Raw genomic sequence first — 20,416 nt, 5'->3', positions numbered from 1 at the left:
ACTTATCTGGATCGACGCAGATTGTAGAGTTAGCTACAGCAGTCCGTGCCTTTGAGTTATTTTCTAAGGAACCTCTTAATATCGTTGCAGATTCTGCATATGTTACAGGTATTGTTCAGCGCTTAGAATCCGCTTTTATACGAGAGGTAGACAACAAACAATTGTTTGATTTATTGTTAAAGCTAGCCCAACTTTTAAAAATAAGACAGCATTCTTATGTCATTGTCCATATTCGTTCTCACACTAACTTACCAGGACCCCTTGCCGAAGGTAATACAATAGCAGACCAATTTACAATGGCTGCGGTTTTTCCTCGATGTTTTGATCAGGCAAAATTAGCTCATGAATTTTTCCACCAAAATGCACATTCATTACAAAAGCACTTCTCTTTAACTACTGCCCAAGCTCAAGATATAATTCGAGCATGCTCGGATTGTTAGCGCCTGTCCCCTTTGCCAGTTTTGCCAGGGACTAATCCCAGAGGTTTAAATGCTAACGATTTGTGGCAATCAGACGTAACACATATTTCTTCTTTTGGACGCCTTAAGTATGTTCATGTTTCTATTGACACCTTCTCTGGTTTTCTGGTAGCCACTGCCCATTCTGGAGAACGTGCCAGAGATGTTGTGAAGCATTTTTTAAGATGTTTTGGGACCATGGGGGTCCCACGGAAAGTTAAAACAGACACTGGCCCAGCTTATGTTTCTCGACGTTTTCTGTTATTCTTACAGGATTGGGGAGTTGAACATATTACTGGAATTCCGCGTTCCCCTACTGGTCAAGCAATAATAGAACATGCCCACCGTTCTTTGAAATCTATTATAGATAAACAAAAAAGGGGGAATCCAGTAGGGACAACACCACAGGAAATATTAGACAATGCTACTTATGTTTTAAATTTTCTTAATCTATCTGGATCTAAGCAATATAGTTCCGCAGTAGACAGACATTTTAGAACTGAGGAATCCTCTACTGTGAAGCCTCAGGGGTTTTATAAAAATCTGGAATCTGGTCAATGGGAAGGACCGGTCCCCTTGCTTACCTGGGGACGGGGATATGCTTGTGTTTCTCTTCCCTCAGGTCCCTGTTGGATCCCTGGAAGGTATGTAAAGCCAGTGCAAGTGAAAATGCATACTGAAGATGAACAGGACGATAAGAAACACCAAGATGATGTTGCATCTGGGATTGATCAACCTCACAATTAAGATTCTATGGTCAGCTATCTGACAAGTTCAGAAGATAGAGGCACGTGTTATGGACTGTTCTGGTTCTGGCTAGGATAGAGTTAATTTCACAAGGAGCTAGGACAGGTAAGCCAAGTTGGCCAGGGGCTATTCCATACCATGTGACATCATGCTCACCATAAAAGGGGGCTAGTCGGGCAGGGGAGGGTTCGGCGTGGCTCCGGGATGGGTTGAGTGTCCTGTCGGCTTTGCAGTTGTTTTTCCGTTCTCCTCCCCAGACCGCCGGGGGAGGGGTGAGTGAGCAGTGCGTGGCACCCAGCTGCCGGCTGGGGCTAAACCACGTCAGTCCTTTTTGGTGCCCAACATGGGGCCCAAGGGGTTGTGATAACGACAAGTCTGACCCAAGTGTGTTAAAACAAAGTTGTTATAAGCATTTATAATGTTATTGAAACAGTCGCTGGTCATAATGATGTTCTGTTTGGTCACATGGCTCTGTTTTGTAAACCCGTGTTTACTCTATGTAATCCCTGCGGCGCTGTTTATCATCTCTGGGAGAGGGGTTTATGTTCTCATGTTGTTGTATTGTGTGATAATGACCTATGATATCGTCGACGGTTATGAGTCTGAGCTGGTACTTGTATGTAGCATTTCTGTTAGGCCTGTACCTCGGTCAATATCTTTCAGAACTGATTAATAATTGCACCCAATCTATGGGGAAGACGGGGGGGATACCTTCTCCCACTCTTTCACCTCCCCTTTTCCCTTTTGGTTGATTACAACAATTTTTGAGAATTTTGAATACCCTTGGAATGTTCAGGCCAGTATATTCCTATTGCTATGTCTCCTGCATGCTTTCCGAGTCCTGTTCAGGGTTAGCAAAAATTGTTTCAAGAATACCACCCAAGGATCTTCCCCAAGGCTGAATGGTCAGGGCTGGCATGGCATGTGGGAGACTATGAGTGGGTATCTAGAGACCTTTTCACCCCCAATGGTTTGGAGCTTCACTCCCAAACAACTGCAAGACCCTGATAAAATAGTAGAATATTTGAAAGAAAAATGCTGTGGGTATTCTAAGGAGACACAACTTACTGCGCTGTGCTGGGCCCTGGCCACAGTCTATCAAACACTGCTTGACAGTAGACAGCACCACCCAGAGGGAGAGAGCAGACCCACAGGCCCTGCAGCTGCCCAAGCCCCTGCAACAGGCCCTGCAGCTACCTAAACCCCCGCAACAGGCACTGTAGCCGAGCCAAAAGATCAACCCATACCAGTATCAGTTGCCCCTATACACAAAAAGAAATACACAAGAAAATCAGTTCGCTTTGTGAAAGATGATGATGAACCGGGACCATCATGAGAACAAGAAGAGCCAGAACCAGAAGTGATCACCCGATCCCTGTCCCTGAGTGAGCTGCAACATATGCGGAAAGATTTCAGCCGCCTTCCAGGGGAGCACATTATTACCTGGCTGCTCCGCTGCTGGGATAACGGGGCCTGTAGCCTGGAACTGGAGGGCAGGGAGGCCAAGCAGCTAGGATCCTTGTCTAGGGAAGGGGGCATTGACAAGGCAATTGGGAAGAAGGCACAGGCCCTCAGCCTCTGGAGGCGATTCCTATCAAGTGTGAGGGAAAGGTATCCTTTCAGCGAAGATGTCGTGTGTCGGCCAGGCAAGTGGACCACCATGGAGAGAGGTATCCAATATCTGAGGGAATTAGCTGTGCGGGACATGGTTTATTATGATCCGGACAATGCACAGCTGCTCACAGACCCCGATGAAGTCCAGTGCACCCGACCCATGTGGCGAAAATTTGTACGAAGTGCACCACCATCGTACGCCAACTCACTGGCAGTCATCAACTGGAAAAGTGAAGAGGCACCCACAGTGGATGAAGTGGCTGGCCGACTCCAGCAATATGAAGAGAGCCTTTCTTCCTCCCTCGTCTCGGCTGTGGAGAAACTGTCCCGGGACGTCCGGCAACTCAAAGAGGATATATCTTACTCCCCACCTGTACAGACCTGTATTTCAGCTGTTAGGAGTAAGCGTTTTTCTGCTCCAGAGAGGGGATATAGAGCATACACACCATGAGGTATCCTGTGGTTTTATCTGCATGATCACGGAGAAGACATGAGGAAATGGGATGGTAAGCCTACCTCAACCCTGCGGGCACGAGTACATGAGCTACAAGGCAAGACAGCTGTAAAAAGGGACTCTTCCAGAAAGAATGCCGCTCCAGTTTCCACCGGGCAGCCCCCCAGACCAAGTGAAAGGCCCGATCGCACTTATGATCCTCCTGAAGGGACTTCTAAGTCCTTTTTGCAAGAGTTGAGTAGTGACTATGATGAGCAGGATTAGAGGGGCCCTGCCTCCAGCCAGGTGAAGGAAAGGGACAATACAGTGTATTGGACTGTGTGGATCCGATGGCCTGGCACATCGGACCCACAAGAGTACAAAGCCCTAGTAGACACTGGTGCACAGTGTACCCTAATGCCATCAAACTATGAAGGGGTGGAACCGATATCTATTTCTGGTGTGATGGGGGGATCCCAACAGTTGACTCTGTTGGAGGCTGAAGTCTAACTGGGAATGAGTGGCAAAAGCACCCCATTGTGACTGGGCCAGAGGCTCCGTGCATCCTGGGCATAGACTACCTCCGGAAAAGGTATTTCAAAGATCCAAAAGGCTACCGGTGGGCTTTTGGAATAGCTGCCTTGGAAGCGGAGGAAATTGAACCATTGTCTAGTTTGCCCGGTCTCTCGGAGGACCCTTCTGTTGTAGGGTTGCTGAGGGTTGAAGAGCAATAGGTGCCAATGCTACCACAACTGTGCACCGGCGGCAATACCGCACCAACAGAGACTCCCTGGTTCCCATCCACAAGCTAATTCATCAACTGGAGGGTCAGGGAGTGATCGGCAGAACCCACTCACCCTTTAACAGTCCCATATGGCCAGTGCGGAAGTCCAATGGAGAGTGGAGGCTGACGGTAGACTATCGTGGCCTGAATGAAGTCACACGACCGATGAGTGCTGCCATGCCAGACATGCTGGAGCTTCAATATGAACTGGAGTCAAAGGCAGCCAAATGGTATGCCACAATTGATATAGCTAATGCATTTTTCTTGATTCCTTTGGCAGCAGAGTGCAGGCCACAGTTTGCCTTCACTTGGAGGGGTGTCCAGTAGACTTGGAATCGACTGCCCCAGGGGTGGAAACACAGCCCCACCATTTGCCATGGACTGATCCAAACTGCACTGGAAAAGGGTGAAGCCCCAGAGCACCTGCAATACATTGATGACATCATTGTATGGGACAACTCAGCAGAGGAAGTTTCTGAGAAAGGGAAGAAAATAATCCAAATCCTGCTGCAGGCTGGCTTTGCCATAAAACAAAGTAAGGTGAAGGGGCCTGCGCAGGAAATCCAGTTTTTAGGAATAAGGTGGCATGACGGGCGGCGTCAGATCCCAATGGATATTATCAACAAAATAGCAGCCATGTCTCCACCCACCAACAAAAAGGAGACACAGGCCTTCTTAGGTGTTGTGGGTTTCTGGAGAATGCACATTCCGAATTACAGTCTGATAGTAAGCCCTCTCTACCATGCAACCCTTAAGAAGAATGATTTCAAATGGGGCCCTGAGCAACGACAAGCTTTTGGACAAATTAAACAAGAAATAGTTCATGCTGTAGCTCTTGGGCCAGTCCAGGCAGGACCAGATGTAAAAAATGTGCTGTACACCGCAGCCGGGGAGAATGGCCCTACCTGGAGTCTCTGGCAGAAAGCACCAGGGGAGACTCGAGGTCGACCCCTGGGGTTTTGGAGTCGGGGATACAGAGGATCTGAGGCCCGCTACACTCCAACGGAAAAGGAGATATTGGCAGCCTATGAAGGGTTTCGAGCTGCTTCAGAGGTGACTGGCACTGAAGCACAGCTCCTCCTGGCACCCCAACTGCTGGTGCTGGGCTGGATGTTCAAAGAGAGGGCTCCTTCTACACATCATGCAACCGATGCTACGTGGAGTAAGTGGGTTGCACTGATTACACAGCGGGCTTGAATAGGAAGCCCCAGTCGTCCAGGAATTCTGGAAGTGATCACAGACTGGCCAGAAGGGAAAGATTTCAGGATGTCACCAGAGGAGGAGGTGACACGTGCTGAAGAAGCCCCACCGTATAATAAACTAACAGAAGATGAGAAACCATATGCCCTGTTCACTGATGGGTCCTGTCGCATCGTGGGAAAGCATCGAAGGTGGAAGGCCGCTGTATGGAGTCCTACACGGCGAGTTGCAGAAGCTGCTGAAGGACAAGGTGAATCGAGCCAGTTTGCAGAGGTGAAAGCCATCCAGCTGGCTTTAGATATTGCTGAAAGAGAAAAGTGGCCAACACTGTACCTCTATACTGACTCATGGATGGTGGCCAATGCCCTGTGGGGGTGGTTACAGCAGTGGAAGCGAAACAACTGGCAATCCAGAGGCAAACCCATCTGGGCTGCCCCATTGTGGCAAGATATTGCTGCCCGGCTAGAGAAGCTAGTTGTAAAGGTACGTCATGTAGATGCCCACATACACAAGAGTCGGGCCACTGAGGAACATCAGAACAACCAGCAGGTGGATCAGGCTGCCAAGATTGAAGTGGCTCAGGTGGATTTGGACTGGCAGTGTAAGGGTGAATTGTTCATAGCTCGGTGGGCCCATGACACCTCAGGCCATCAAGGAAGAGATGCGACATATAGATGGGCCCGTGATCGAGGGGTGGACTTGAGCATGGACGCCATCTCACAGGTCATCCATCAATGTGAAACATGCGCCATCATCAAGCAAGCCAAGTGGGTAAAGCCTCTGTGGTATGGAGGCTGATGGTTGAAATGTAAATATGGGGAAGCATGGCAAATCGACTACATCACGGTCCCACAAACCCGCCAAGGCAAGCGTTATGTTCTTACAATGGTGGAAGCAACCACTGGATGGCTAGAAACATATCCTGTGCCCCACGCCACTGCCCAGAACACTATTCTGGGTCTTGAAAAGCAAGTCTTCTGGCGACATGGCACCCCAGAGAGAACCGAGTCAGACAACGGGACTCATTTTCGGAACAACCTCACAGACACCTGGGCCAAAGAGCATGGTATTGAGTGGGTGTATCACATCCCCTACCATGCACCAGCCTCTGGGAAAACTGAAAGGTACAATGGACTGCTAAAAACTACCCTGAGAGCAATGGGTGGTGGGACCCTCAAACACTGGGACACCCATTTAGCAAAGGCCACCTGGTTAGTTAACACTAGGGGATCTGCCAATCGAGCTGGCCCTGCCCAATCAAAACTTCCACGCCCAGTAGAAGGGGATAAAGTTCCTGTAGTGCGCATGAAAAATATGTTGGGTAAAACAGTTTGGGTTATCTCTGCTTCAGGCAAAGGCAAGCCCATCTGCGGGATTGCTTTTGCTCAGGGACCAGGGTGCACTTGGTGGGTGATGAGAAAGGATGGGGAAGTCCGGTGTGTACCCCAAAGGGATTTGATTTTGGGTGAAAATAGCCAATAAATTAAATTGCATGATGTTAATAGCTATATACTGTATCAATGGCATGACCATAAGAATCGCCCAAAACTAATGAAGGATGGACTATGAACTGAACAAAGCGCCACGATGATGGAACTAGAACTGACTTCAACTGGTGCCCAGGAACTTCATCAAAAATCACATCTTTGACATCCAGACTGCGAGCATGGACCATACCAGATACACAGGCCGTGAAAATAAAAACTCCAGATGCAGTGTGCAACAATCCAGTAGCACACACCATTGCTCCTGCTCTGAGGGACTGTAATGGTAAATGGAACCCAAAGCCCTGGACTAAATGAACTTGACAGGCATTTTAGAGCGATAGCCCGTAGAGTTAAGGGAATGAGATCTGTGAAATAATCTGGGCATGACGTAGATGGTATGGAATAAGGGGTGGATAATGTCCTGGTTCTGGCAAGGATAGACTTAATTTCACAAAGAGCCAGGACAGGTGAGCCAAGCTGGCCAGGGGCTATTCCATACCATGTGACATCATGCTCACCATAAAAGGGGGCTAGTCGGGCAGGGGTGGGTTCCATGTGGCTGTGGGACGGGCTGAGTGTCCGGTTGGTCCTCGGATCGGTAAATTGTTCTTTGTTATCACCCATTGTGAATATCTGTTATCAGTACTGTTGTTGATTGTTTCCCTCTCCCTTGCTGTCCCGGTAAACTGCCCTTATCCCAACCCTCAAGGCTTTGCCGTTGTTTTTCCGTTCTCCTCCCCAGCCCTCCAGGGGAGGGGTTAGCGAGCGGTGCATGGCACCCAGCTGCCGGCTGGGGCTAAACCACGTCATGGACACACTGTTACTCAACGGGGTTGTCATAAACAAAAAAGTGGGAGATGTGGAGAACAACGCTTTAGCTAATAAAGACAGCATGGGAAACGTGCGATTTCAACCTGTGCACTAAAGCAGCGAAAAACAGCGGTTCAAAGAAAAGATATGCACAAAACAGGCCTCACATTCTTCAGTAGCTTGTAAATAACGTGACTGGCCGAATCCAGGAGATAAGGAGCTGAGAACAGACAGCCAGGCGCCTGCCAGGTGCAAGAGAAAAACAGAATAGCAGATCTTGTGGGGAACACGAATCGGGTGATGACTGGGGAATAAAAGAGCCTCCCCCTTTAACAAGACATACTATATAATCAGAAAATTCTGTAATAAAGTGGATTCTGTACTTGCACCCTATGGAGTCCGTGCCTATCATACACCACAGCAGGGAGCAGCAGCAGAGGGACCCCGAAGCCGGAGGAGGAGGAGGAGGGCAGGAGGTGCTGCAGGCCCGGAGCAGGGATCCCCTGCAGCCCTGGAGAGACCCCGCTGGAGCAGAGACCCAGCCTGCAGCCCGGGGAGGGCCCCACGCCGCAGCAGGGGGGTATTTCCTGCAGGAGCTGTGGCCGTGGAGAGCCCAGGCGGGAGCAGGTTGTCCCTGAAGGACTGCAGCCCGGGGAAGGGCTGGAGCAGGGAGACGTGTGAGGAGGGAGGAGTGGCCGAGAGGGGCTGGGATGGACCCACCGCAACCCCCATCCCAACCCCTGCGCCCCTCGGGGGGGGAGAGGAGTCGGGGGTGAGGGGGTGAAGGTGGGAATGGGAAAAGGGCAGGAAGGTGTTTTAATTTTGGTTTTGTTTCTCACTAGGCAAATCTATTTTGATTGGCTATAAATGCAATTATTTTTTTCAAGTCTAGTTTGTTTTGCCCATGATAGTAACTGACAAGTCATCTCCCTGTCTTTATCTTGACCCATGATCCTTGTCATCCTATTTTGTCCCTGTATCCTGTAAGGAGGGGGAGTGAAGGTTCAGCTGGGGTGGTTGTCTGGCTGCCAGGCAAAGTCAACCTGTCACACCCATAAACACACATGCACAGGGAATAGAGAGTCCTTCATCTAGAAAAATCTACATTAGAAGTAAATTTAATAAGACGATAAAACTTCCAGGCTTGGTCAGACAAACGTACTGACAAGCAACTTGTTTACATGTGACACTTTTATCCTGTTATCCCTCGGTTTTACCACGCTCTTCAGATCACCCAGGCCTATCCACTTCCACACCTTTGGTTCCTCCCCTAAACTTACGTAGTAAGTCATGCACAATCCCAGGATGCTCTCCCCTGTATACCATGAGTCCCATGAATGTGGGCAGTGAACCCACTTAGTAAGGTTACCCAAAGCGCTGTTCCTGTTGCGCCATAGAGTGAGTGCCACCCTTGGCCCATGGGAGTAAGGCTCTCCTGGGACAGCAGTGGCAGGGGCCAGGGCAGGGACTCGTGTCTGTGACTGGAGTAATGAGGCTTTTCTGCTTGTCTTGTGCTTCTGAGCTCCTCTGTGTGTACAGAGACAAGCTTTACATCACAGAACCTGACAGTGTTAGGCAGCTTGACTTCTCACTCCAAACCTCTAAGGCATTTACAGCTCAGACATCCCTCTGTCTTGCCCACAGACCTCAATCTCATAGTCATTTTCAGAGTATTCCTAGGAGTTCGGACTCTGTGAAAGGCACAGAGACAGTAAGCACTTTTAGAAGTGTCTCTGAGAGCACTGTCTCCTTGTTATGCAAGAGGCATGAGGAAAGGGGCAGAAGAGATAACTTTGAAGTATGACGAAATTTGCACCCAAACATCCCAGAAGAGTATTCAAACAGCTTGAGTATAGAACATCATCAGAGACTGGAAACTGGGGAATCCCATTCCCTCGTCTTAGAGCTTATCTATTTTAAATAAGTCTTTGATGGAAAATAAAATAAAAACTGTGAGAAGCAGTCTATGGAACTGAACATACATGTCCCATGGTAGAGTTAAAGGGCATTTGACTGCTCAAGCCACCATCTTCCTCCATGTTCTGAAAAAATGAACTGAATACTACAATTTTTGAAAAAGGTGTATCAGATACTTGACCTCAGTGTTCAGTTTAGGATAGAGGACGAAAAGCAGAAAGACGCATCTGAACTCCAGAGACAGAATATATAAGAAAGTGTATATTTGTTCTTTGCAATTCCTCTAATGATAGACCACTGGCTTAAACACACCCCCCCGCCCCCCACCCCACCCTTAGGAACTAAATACAGGGCCCAAAAAGAAAGGCTTTTGTCTCTATGTATTTTATGAAGGACAATGCAGTCAACGGAGATACTTCTAAGCTTTCAAGTATCTGCAATCATCTGTACTTTCCAAACTACAGAACTCTATTGAATTCCACAGTGCAACTCAAGAATGGGGGTGTTTTTCCATAGCTATTGTATATTCTTTGGATCTAAAAGCAACCTTATCTTCCTGGTAGATCCAGTGACACAGAGTCACAAAGGGCTGAAACGAAATGCCACACAGCAGGCCAAGGACAATAACTGAGACCAGAGCTGAGGTCTTTGATGTCATTGGTAAAGGTCTAGTTACAAGTTGATTATGTTCTCAAGATATGCTTTTAAACTGCACCTCTGATCCTGTTTCAACTACTGTCTGCCTTTGGTGTTTGTTGGTGGACAGAGGTAGGGTTGTGATAAGTAGCTCAGAATCTAGTTGGAGGCCTGTAGCTAGCCGTGTGCCCCAGGGGTCTCCTTCTCTGGAGATACTCAAAACCCGCCTGGAAGCAATCCTGTGCAACCTGCTTTAGGTGAACCTGCAGTGGGGTTGGACTAGATGATCTCCAGAGGTCCCTTCCAACACCTTCTGTGATTCTGTGATTCTGTGATTTTGTGATTTAGTTGGGTGTGTGTGTGTGTGTTTGTTTGTTTGATTTTTCTTTTGGGTTTTGTTTTGTTGGGTGGGGTTTTTTTTTCAGAATGCCTCTAATTCTTTGTTTTGTCTTCCCACTGTCAAGCAATTAATTTTGAACTCGGAACAAATAAATATTGTACAGCTGGATTACAGTGGAGATAGAGGAACTGTCTGCCATAGCTTGCTTTTTGGAAAGGCAGATTTATTATAGATATAAAACTGCCTTGCAACTTTAGCAGAACGACATTTAGAAGGAAAGCTGAAGTGATTAATTATTACACAGTAGACAGTTAAATATTTATTAAATACAGGGGATGCATACTGTAGTGAACCAACTAATGTGCACATGAATTGAGTTTATTATCATTATGGCAATAACAGCATGCTCAAATTGAGCTAGGCAACTTGCAAGTATTTAAGATGCCTTTTCCCAAGAGAGTTTGAAGCTTTATATAAGATATTAAAGCACAGGTAAATCCATTTAAACATAGACTAAACAGTCTTTGCAGAAAGGACCATTCTTCCTGCACCGAGCACATTTGAGCTCCTGAAGCTGATATCAGAACATACAATCAGAGCATATATTTGCATATATGTGTAAGACTAAAGAACATCATTCTCTGGATTTGCTGCAGACATACAGCTAATGAAGAGCATGAACATCTTTTTCTCAATGGCAGAAAAATTTTCACCAAAAATACATCCTTGGCATCTACTTCATCCCAAAAACCTGCAAACACTTTTTAGGTCTTTATAGTTTAAAGAACCAAAACTCACAGATAACTGAAGTCTAAAAGTCACTGGTATGAAAGGACTGGCTTAACAGCTCTGCACAATTTTCTCCCACTTTGTTAACTCCTGTTAAGCTTTCTCCAGAGATACTAGCTACTGTCTCCAACTTTTCCAGAGACACTAAGGAATAGTCTAGCTACAGCTCCTTATGTTGTACAAGCAATGGATATGCTCCTTCCTCAAGCTGTCTAGCTGTTGACATAATTATCTCAGCCTGATTTTTATCCTGAATTTATTCTTGGACTTGAGAATTGCTGTTCCTTATTGTGACCTGAAGCAGATTTTGTGAAACCCCTATGCTCTTCAGAGTCTGCTCGCCCTCATTGTGTGGATTGATGTAATTAAAAATAGCATTTCTTCCTACAAGCTTTGCCTCTGTTATATCTTGTGACCCACTGTCGTGGTTTAACCTGGCAGGCAGCTAAAACAACCACACAGCCATTTACTCACTCTCCCCCCGCAGTGGGATGGGGGAGAGAATCAAAAAAAGGTAAAACTTGTGGGTTGAGATAAAGTCATGCTGCTGCTGCTGCTAATATACAAAACAAGTGAGGCACAGCACAATTGCTCACCTCCTGCAGACCACCGATGCCCAGCTAGTTCCCAAGATGTGGTCTAAACACCCAGCCAGCTTCACCCAAGTTATATACCAAGCATGACGTCATATGGTATTGAATATCCATTTGGCCAGTTCGGGTTAGCTATCCTGGCTGTGTCCCCTCCCAGCTTCTTGTGCACCCCCAGCCTCTTTGCTGGTGGGGCAGTGTGAGAAGCTGAAAAGTCCTTGACTTGGTGTAAACATTGCCTAGCAACAACCAAAATATCAGTGTGTTATCAACATTATTCTCATCCTAAATCCAAAACACAGCGCTATACCTGCTACTATGAAGAAAATTAACTCTCTCCCAGTCAGAATAAGGGTACTCACCAATACAACTACTGTCAATGATAAAACTAATGAATGCAATAGGGAGAAAAGATATGATGTAATCATAATAAAATAAGCTAAATTTGTCTTCTAAAGAGCTGCCAGCGAATGTGCAGTGGCAGCTAGGAAACCTCAAAGGAATGATGCATCTCAGGCACACACAAATCTCAGCAAAAATATCTTTCCTGGCTTGAGTGTGAAGGAGTCACTTCACAACAGAAGGGATATCAGAGAAAATGAGGTCTAGGAAGAAACATAGGCATCTAGTGACACTTGGGTTTCCTGAAAGTATCTAAGGTTTCCGCACATGACTGGTAAAATGGCACAGAGCTTATGGGAGGTTAATATTGTCTGAACAGTCATCTGCAGGCTATGGAGAGATCTGAGACAGCCCTGGTTTTCAATTTTTAGCAAACTGAAATGTTGTCTCATGACTGAATGGTGTTGCACCATTCCGTAGATGTTGCTTGCATACTCTGGAGGTTTTGGAAGGGTGAAAGATTTGATGTGAATCCTTCTCATTTTGCATTATGAGACTCCAGTGAAGGATAGTTTATGAGGTAAATAGAGGTATATGATACTGGGAAAGAGATGGGAAAGACTGTGCGTAAAGGGAAGAGCAGTAGCAGTCCAGCACTAAGAAGAACAAAGATAGAGGGACATTACATGCAAAGGGAAATCAGTGAGGTACAGCTCAAGTGAGGTGAGTACAGAATTAGTTGATGCTGTTGACAGTTGGAATTGATCAGTGATTTTTTTCTGAATCCCAAACCCTTAACCTTTTCCAACTACTGAAAAGTGCTTTGGTAAGTAAGAATAAGTGTACAGTTACTGTTACGGGGTAGTTTAAGTAGTCTTTCCATTAAAAACAAAACAAAAAAAAAATGGATAAGAAAAAGTGTAGCTTTTAAAAATAAAGTCATCTTCATTTTGATTCAAAGATTTTTTCAGAAAAAAAGGTTTAAAATGTATTCCATGTATTAAGAGTGTTTCTGTGCTTCAAGAGGCTTTCCTTTGGGTACTGTAAGATGGTTTATTATCCATTATCTGTAACACAAAGATAATGAAAGTGGTTCTATTGTACTGTATGTGAAACCCATAGGAATACCAGGATTTGACAGTCATGATATATCTCAGTTTCTAATGTGTAAAACCATCACAAATCATAGAGAAGACAGTCTGTTGGTTAAATAAGTCTACAAAGTAAGATGATAGAGTTCTTCATTTATCTTCATTGAAACAGCTTTGACTGCTGTGTAGTTGATAAAATAAATCTAGTCCTGTTCAGAATCTCTCCTCTCTGGCCGTTGTAAGCAAGCAGTTTCTATTCTACTGTATTAATTCTTGTGCAGCCCTCATCACCCACAATATTGGAGTATCTTCCATTAGCACATTAAGTAAAGTGACTAACATGTGTCAACTGTAGCTCATTTTCTTTCTCATCCTCTCCCAGGAGAAAGAATTGTGCATGCAGTGAAGTGTTTCATGCAGTGAAGTGTTTTCATTGGAAGGTTTTTTTCTTTTTTCTTTTTCTTTGCTATGTGTTCATAAAAGAGGTGGTAAGTCAAAGAAATGCAATAGGAGATTGAGAGTTTCATTACGATTTTCTGCTTTTAGGGGAGCTCACTGTACTCTTGAAGAATAATCCCATGAAATTCCATGAACTTCACAGTTATATAGAAAGTTCAATGATGTCAACAGACCAGAGCTGTTGATCACAGTCTCACAGCGTTAATTTTCTAAAAGTGCATGTTCCTCCCCAATGGCTATAAAGACACATGAAGCATATGCAAATTTTAAGGCTAGAAAAGACAAATATATACTCCCTCCCTTGGGGACCATAAATAAGGCTCAAGATTCTGAATTTTACTTGGTGTTTAATGACAAGCAGTGATAAAACCAGACAATTAGATTTGTTATGTCTTTTGGACATGCGAGATCCAATGCTGACAGTATCTGCAATTAAGGATTTAATTCCAAGCTATATTTAATTGCTTTAACCCAGCCAAGAAATAAGAAAAACATGAATATCACCATCATTGCTAGAGTACTGTTAAGTGTATTTGGGCAGCTGGTGACAAACAGAAGGCATCACTCAGAAGTGTGGGGCGGTAAGAGTCTGAAATCAGCAAGGAATGCAGAAACAGTAATAGACTATAGACCATGTTGGCCAAAGATAGATATGTACTCTTCAGCCAACAGCTATTTCTTAGTACCAACATTTTAAAGTGCTTTTCTTTGCTCATCAGCATCATCACTGGCCTTTTTGGTTTTAATTTCAACAAAATGCTTTTCACACCTGCACCTGCTTTCCAAGTGTTGTGCCATGTATATTGAAGTGGTGTGTGTATATATATATGGTGAAAGGTTGCTGATATGAGTCTATATCATTTTACAACTGCATTTAAATGCCATACAAGACCGGAGAAATGGTTGATCTCTGGTATCATCTTCCATCATGTTCTTTGGATGTACCTCAGTATTAGAACATTCCCTTGGAAATATGACAGATGTGTCAAATGACTCGGAGAGGTCTAAGATAAGAACATCTCTCTGTTAATCATCCCTGATGGTAGCAAACCATCTATCATGCCACAAAGACTTTTCATGTGCTGGGCTGAAACTGGATTATATCAAGTCTAGGACATTACATGTAATTTTGCAAGGTTCAGATTGACCTTGGACTTGCTTTTATGTGAAATTCGAGTGAAAAAAGATATTTGATTTTGGCAGAGAAAATAAGTCTTTCCTGAATAGAGTTATTTCTTTAATACAATTATTTGTGTTCTAGTCACTTGTTTTCAGAGAGACTTTGAATGACATTTTATAAAGAGGATATAATATTTAACAAAACACACAAGAAAACAAACAATGATAAATGCTTAGGGAAGAGAAAGGAAAAAAAGAGTGCTAGCAGAGTGAGGTTGTGAGGAACCAGCTGCTTTAAGTCAAGGTATTTTATTGATGTCCCCTCCCACCTTTAGTATCACTGTGATTTCTTTAGTGTGTTAATGCAGAAGATACATTAACTATTCAGGTTTCAATAAAAAGGATGAAAAATCTATTTATTCCTGAAATGGAAATTACAGCTTACAGTAAATAGTCAGATTTCCATTTAGGCTGGAGTACAGCAGTGTAAAGCACTTTTTTTTTCCATTTCTTTTTTCTTTCATTTTTTTTTTTTTTTTTTTTTTTTTTTTTTTTTTTCTTCTGGCCACTCTAGCAGAGTCCTGGTATAAAACAACAATGCACTGCCTGTCTGCCAGGAAAAGAGGAAGGTTTTGAAAAGGTTTACCAAGATAACAGACAGGACTAGTTGCTTAGTGGACAAAAAAAGAGGTAACTGGCAAAATCCTTATGAATTCTTTTTCAGGCTATGCTTTTCCCCCTCATAAATCAGCATGACCCCCTCACTGTTATTGTTTTAGATCAGAAATAAGAGTTATGGTCATGAAAGTTGGCATCCCAGTGCTTCCATTTTGCTGAGAGTCATGTGATGATGCTGGGGATGGCACACTGATAAAAATATATGAAATGTCTTAAATTTTCTTAGTCTTTCACAAATCTTCTGAGGAAAAAAAGCAATTGCATTTTCTAAAACATACAGTCAGGCTGGATTGGTTCAGGCCTTACCTCTGAGTTCTCCTCAAGCTCACAGAAACCTTGGTGTCCCTGTTGTGGTTATGTGCATGACCGAGAGCTAAAGGGTACCATGAAAAACAGAAAGAGGTCATGAAACTCTCAAGAGAATTGTAGAGTCTCTTTCTCTGGAGATATTCAGAACCCACCTAGACACAATACTGTGCAATTTGCTCTAGGTGATCCTGCTCTAGCAGGGGGGTTGGACTAGATGATCTCTAGAGGTCCCTTCCAACCCCTGCCATTCTGCGAATCTGTGTGAATGAGGCAGCTGTCAAGATGAGTTTAGATAGAGCTGACGTTGCCTGGGTCGATAATGTTTTGATTAATTAAATAACGTTTTTATAAAGGCCTAATCCAGGGAAGAACTAACAAGTGATGTGCTTTTTTAACATGAGAATGGGTCCTTTATAAATTCCTCCTGTTGTTGACTTTGATAGGAATGGATCTTTGTGATAAAATGTTAAAAGAAACTAAAAAAGGAAGAAGAAGAAAAAAAGGCTAAATTAGAAACCTGAAGAATAGGTGTATCAGGTGCCCATGCCCAGGCGCTGTCAGGGGCTGCCCGTGTGGGGAGAGGCCGGGGCTGCCCCGTGCCGCACACAGCCGGTTCCAGCCGGTCCCAGCCGGCTCCAACGGCCCCAGCGCAGGACACAGCTGAGCCCCTCAGCCAAGCTGGGGGCGCCGGGGGGAAAACAGGTTTCAGCAAGGGCCAAAGGCGGCACAGGCAGAGGAGGAGGAAGCCAAGGAGGGAGCAGCAGCAGAGGGACCCCGAGGCCGGAGGAGGAGGAGGAGGAGGAGGAGGAGGAGGAGGAGGAGGAGGGCAGGAGGTGCTGCAGGCCCGGAGCAGGGATCCCCTGCAGCCCTGGAGAGACCCCGCTGGAGCAGAGACCCAGCCTGCAGCCCGGGGAGGGCCCCACGCCGCAGCAGGGGGGTATTTCCTGCAGGAGCTGTGGCCGTGGAGAGCCCAGGCGGGAGCAGGTTGTCCCTGAAGGACTGCAGCCCGGGGAGGGGCCCGCGCTGGAGCAGGGAGACATGTGAGGAGGGAGGAGCGGCCGAGAGGGGCTGGGATGGACCCACCGCAACCCCCATCCCCACCCCTGCGCCCCTCGGGGGGGGAGAGGAGTCGGGAGTGAGGGAGGGAAGGGGAAGGGCGTCTGGTGGTTTTTTTTAATGTTTGTCTAGGACTATTTAACTGGCAATAAATGAAAAGAATTTCATTTCAAAAGTATAGAATTACTGCTTTTTGCCAAAGAGAACACAACCAATGGAAATCTTTTTCCTGACATATATACTTACTCCTATTTTTTTTCTATAGTAGTTAATATGTTATAATCTTTCTTTTAAAAGGAGACTGAGGGGGTATTGATCTGTTTAGAAGACTTTATCACAAGATACTTTACTGATTATATGTAAGCATGCTTTCAGCTGTTTCATGGGATTTATCTTCAGAAGAAAATAACTGGTTCTGGCTAGTCTTTCCAATCTCCCTGTGTTTCACTGTTAAGGGGATCAAGGAGCCTTGGCTCTCCAGGTGTACAGCAGATCAGGATAAATTTCTGGAGCTTCAGAGATCATCTGCTAACTTACTAACCGTAGGTAGCTCCACCTGGGTCAGTTTCTTATCCCTTCCTATCTGTTTCTAGACTCAGGTAGACTCGTGAATGGACACATTGTTTTCTTATTCATTGTAATATCAAGCCAGTACGATGCCTTGTAAAGGAGGCCAGAAAGTGTTTTCTAACATCCAGCTGTTTTGTAGGTTAAATTCAAATGGTCTCATTTCTGATTCACCTTTACAAACATTTACTCCCTTTCTTATACCTCATTTCATGTATCCTCCTATTGGTTATCCTCTTCTGTCATACATCAGTCATGTCCATTTTAATTGTCAATTTTTACCTACACAATGAGCTCGTACACAACTTCAAGTCATTTGCAGCACTCTATGTTCATTTCATGTTGTGTATTTTGAAATGCTATATTTAGCTATTTTCTGGTTTTCATATTCTCCTCCAGAACGTACCAGAGGTGTCTTATGTAGATCTTCATTAGTCCTTTGATGAATTGCAATCATCCTGCTCATCAGTCTAGTACCAGCTGCTCATCAGTTAAACTGCTGAGTTCTGCTGTTGTTGACATTAGCATCTGCAATTCTTTTAAAATCAACAGTTGCTCTGGAAGTCAGTCCCACAGAAATGTATTTTAAAGTTAGGCATACAGTGTAAGCTTGACTTGTCCTATAACTGATTGAAATGGGTACCCCAAGGGAGACATTTGATGTAAGGTGAATGCTAATTTTAAAAGAGAACCACCCTTCAGACTCTGTGGACTAAAGAGGGAGCCCAGATGATTAGCTTAGGTTTGACTTTCAGTTGGCTTAAGTTAGGTAATATAAATCCCAACCAGCATGCCTGGAGTTTATTGGTATTTAATCAACAGACCTTATTTGTATGCAGCTTTATATTTTTAAACAAATGAAATCTCATTAATGAAAATAAGCTGAGATAACAAAAGGAAATATTACAGTTGTAGTGCTAGCTCTAAAGAAATCGATGGAAATTTGCACTAACTTCTCTACCTACAAGTAAGACTTCACCTTCAGTTCCAACTCCTGATACAGAGGTATTGATTGCGCATATGAGGACTGGACCTTTCTTATAGCCATCTCTAAATACTGTGTTATCAAGATATTTGAGTACTTTTAAGGATTGGGAATTTATGTGTTATCCTAATTCAACGGTTAAATAATGAGGAAAAAGAATTTTCTTCCCTTGAGACATGTGGTAAGATACAGTTGTTAGATACTATAATGAGAGGGGGATATGCATACCTGAAAAACCCAAACCAAACCACTAATAACAACAAAAAAAAAAGATATGCAACCAAAGCAATCTTTTATATATGTTGATTTCAGCCACTGACAGCTCTTAGCAAATTTCTATCTACCGTAACCTTTTATTTGGTCATTTGTTCACAACATTACATGAGGTTTACAGCCCATTAAGATAAACCATGTCCATTGACTGCTTTTCTCTTTTTAAATAAGTAATCAAAAGTTATTTTAGTTGGAAAACTAAATTGTTAGAAGTTAAGGTTATTGAAGAATATACAACAATAATCAAGCAGAATAATCAAATCTGTAGAACAGCTATCTTGCCTACTTGCAGTGTTAATCAACTGTGTTGATTTTGGTTGGGATAGAGTTAATTTTCTTCATAGTAGCTGGTATGGGGCCATGTTTTGGGTTTGTGCTGAAAACAGTGTTGATAATGTAGAGATATTTTTGTTATTGCTGAGCAGTGCTTACACAAAGTCCTCGTCTGCTTCTCACACCACCCCACCAGTGAGTAGGCTGGGGGTGCACAAGAAGTTGGGAGGGGACACAGCCGGGACAGCTGACCCCAACTGAACAAAGGGATATTCCATACCATATGATGTCATGATCAGTATATAAAGCTGGGGGAAGAAGAAAGAAGAGGGCCATGTTCAGAGTAATGGCATTTGTCTTCCCAAGTAACCGTTACTCGTGATGGAACCCTGCTTTCCTGGAGATGGCTGAACATGGGAAGTGGTGAATGAATTCCTTGTTTTGCTTTGCTTGTGTGCGTGGCTTCTGCTTTACCTATTAAACTGCCTTTATCTCAACCCATGACTTTTCTCACTTTCACTCTTCCGATTCTCTTCCCATCTTGCCGAGGGGCAGTGAGCGAGGAGCTGCATAGTGCTTAGCTGCCAGCTGGGGCAAAACCACAACACAACATATTTAAGCACAAAAATTGGTCTAGGAACAGCCTGAGCTCCCTGGGGGAGTCTGTGATTTGCTGAAATTCCCACCTTGAATGCTCCTGAAACAAGTACTTTTTTATGAAGAGGGTTAGGAGGTCAGTCAGCCACCTTGTCTTAGGTCAGTTTATTGTCTGAAACCAGCCTATTGCCTTATCCATGCTGATAAGACAATAAGGAGCTGACAAGACAAGCTGAGTTGTTCCTGGGCCACCCTAGGGATTAATGACCTAAGCGCACTGGGTGTGCACACAAGATACCCCATAATTATAAGGGAAACTTAAGATTCATACTTACAACTAAAATTCCACAGCTCTTGCCACACTGGTATTTTTGTGGTTTGTGTTTGAAGGCCAGAAGAATGGGACTGCAAATGGCTTTTTGCTTTACTGGTAGTCCATAGTATCTATTAAGATATAATTTCTTGTTCAAAGTTAGAAGAAAGATTATTTTGTAGTATCTCTTCAAGCTTATATGAAATACTTGCTGAAATGAGTTAGAAACTTTATTTGCAAACTGATTAGTTGGGAAGGTGACCCTCACTTTTAATTCATTAATTAAAAAAATTTAAAAAAAGTAAAATATGGACTGTCATTTCTCTCCTTTTTAATTAAATTTCTGGAAACCTTTTAACAAACGATTTTTTTTTTTTCTGCCTTGGCCCCTTACCAGCTGTATTAGGTTCTATACAATATGCTTTTAGTGCCTAATTGAATACTAATAAAGAGAGTTCATACTCATTGTCTACAGCTGGAACTAGCTTAGTATATTATCAGTCATTAAAAAAATTCTAAGGTGCAGTATCGGCTTTCAAGTATAGTGTA

This window comes from Grus americana, chromosome 2 (assembly GCF_028858705.1).
Source record: "Grus americana isolate bGruAme1 chromosome 2, bGruAme1.mat, whole genome shotgun sequence".
Classification (NCBI taxonomy): domain Eukaryota; kingdom Metazoa; phylum Chordata; class Aves; order Gruiformes; family Gruidae; genus Grus; species Grus americana.
The sequence above is the reverse complement of the archived record's forward strand: the minus strand, read 5'-3'. Positions refer to the sequence as shown.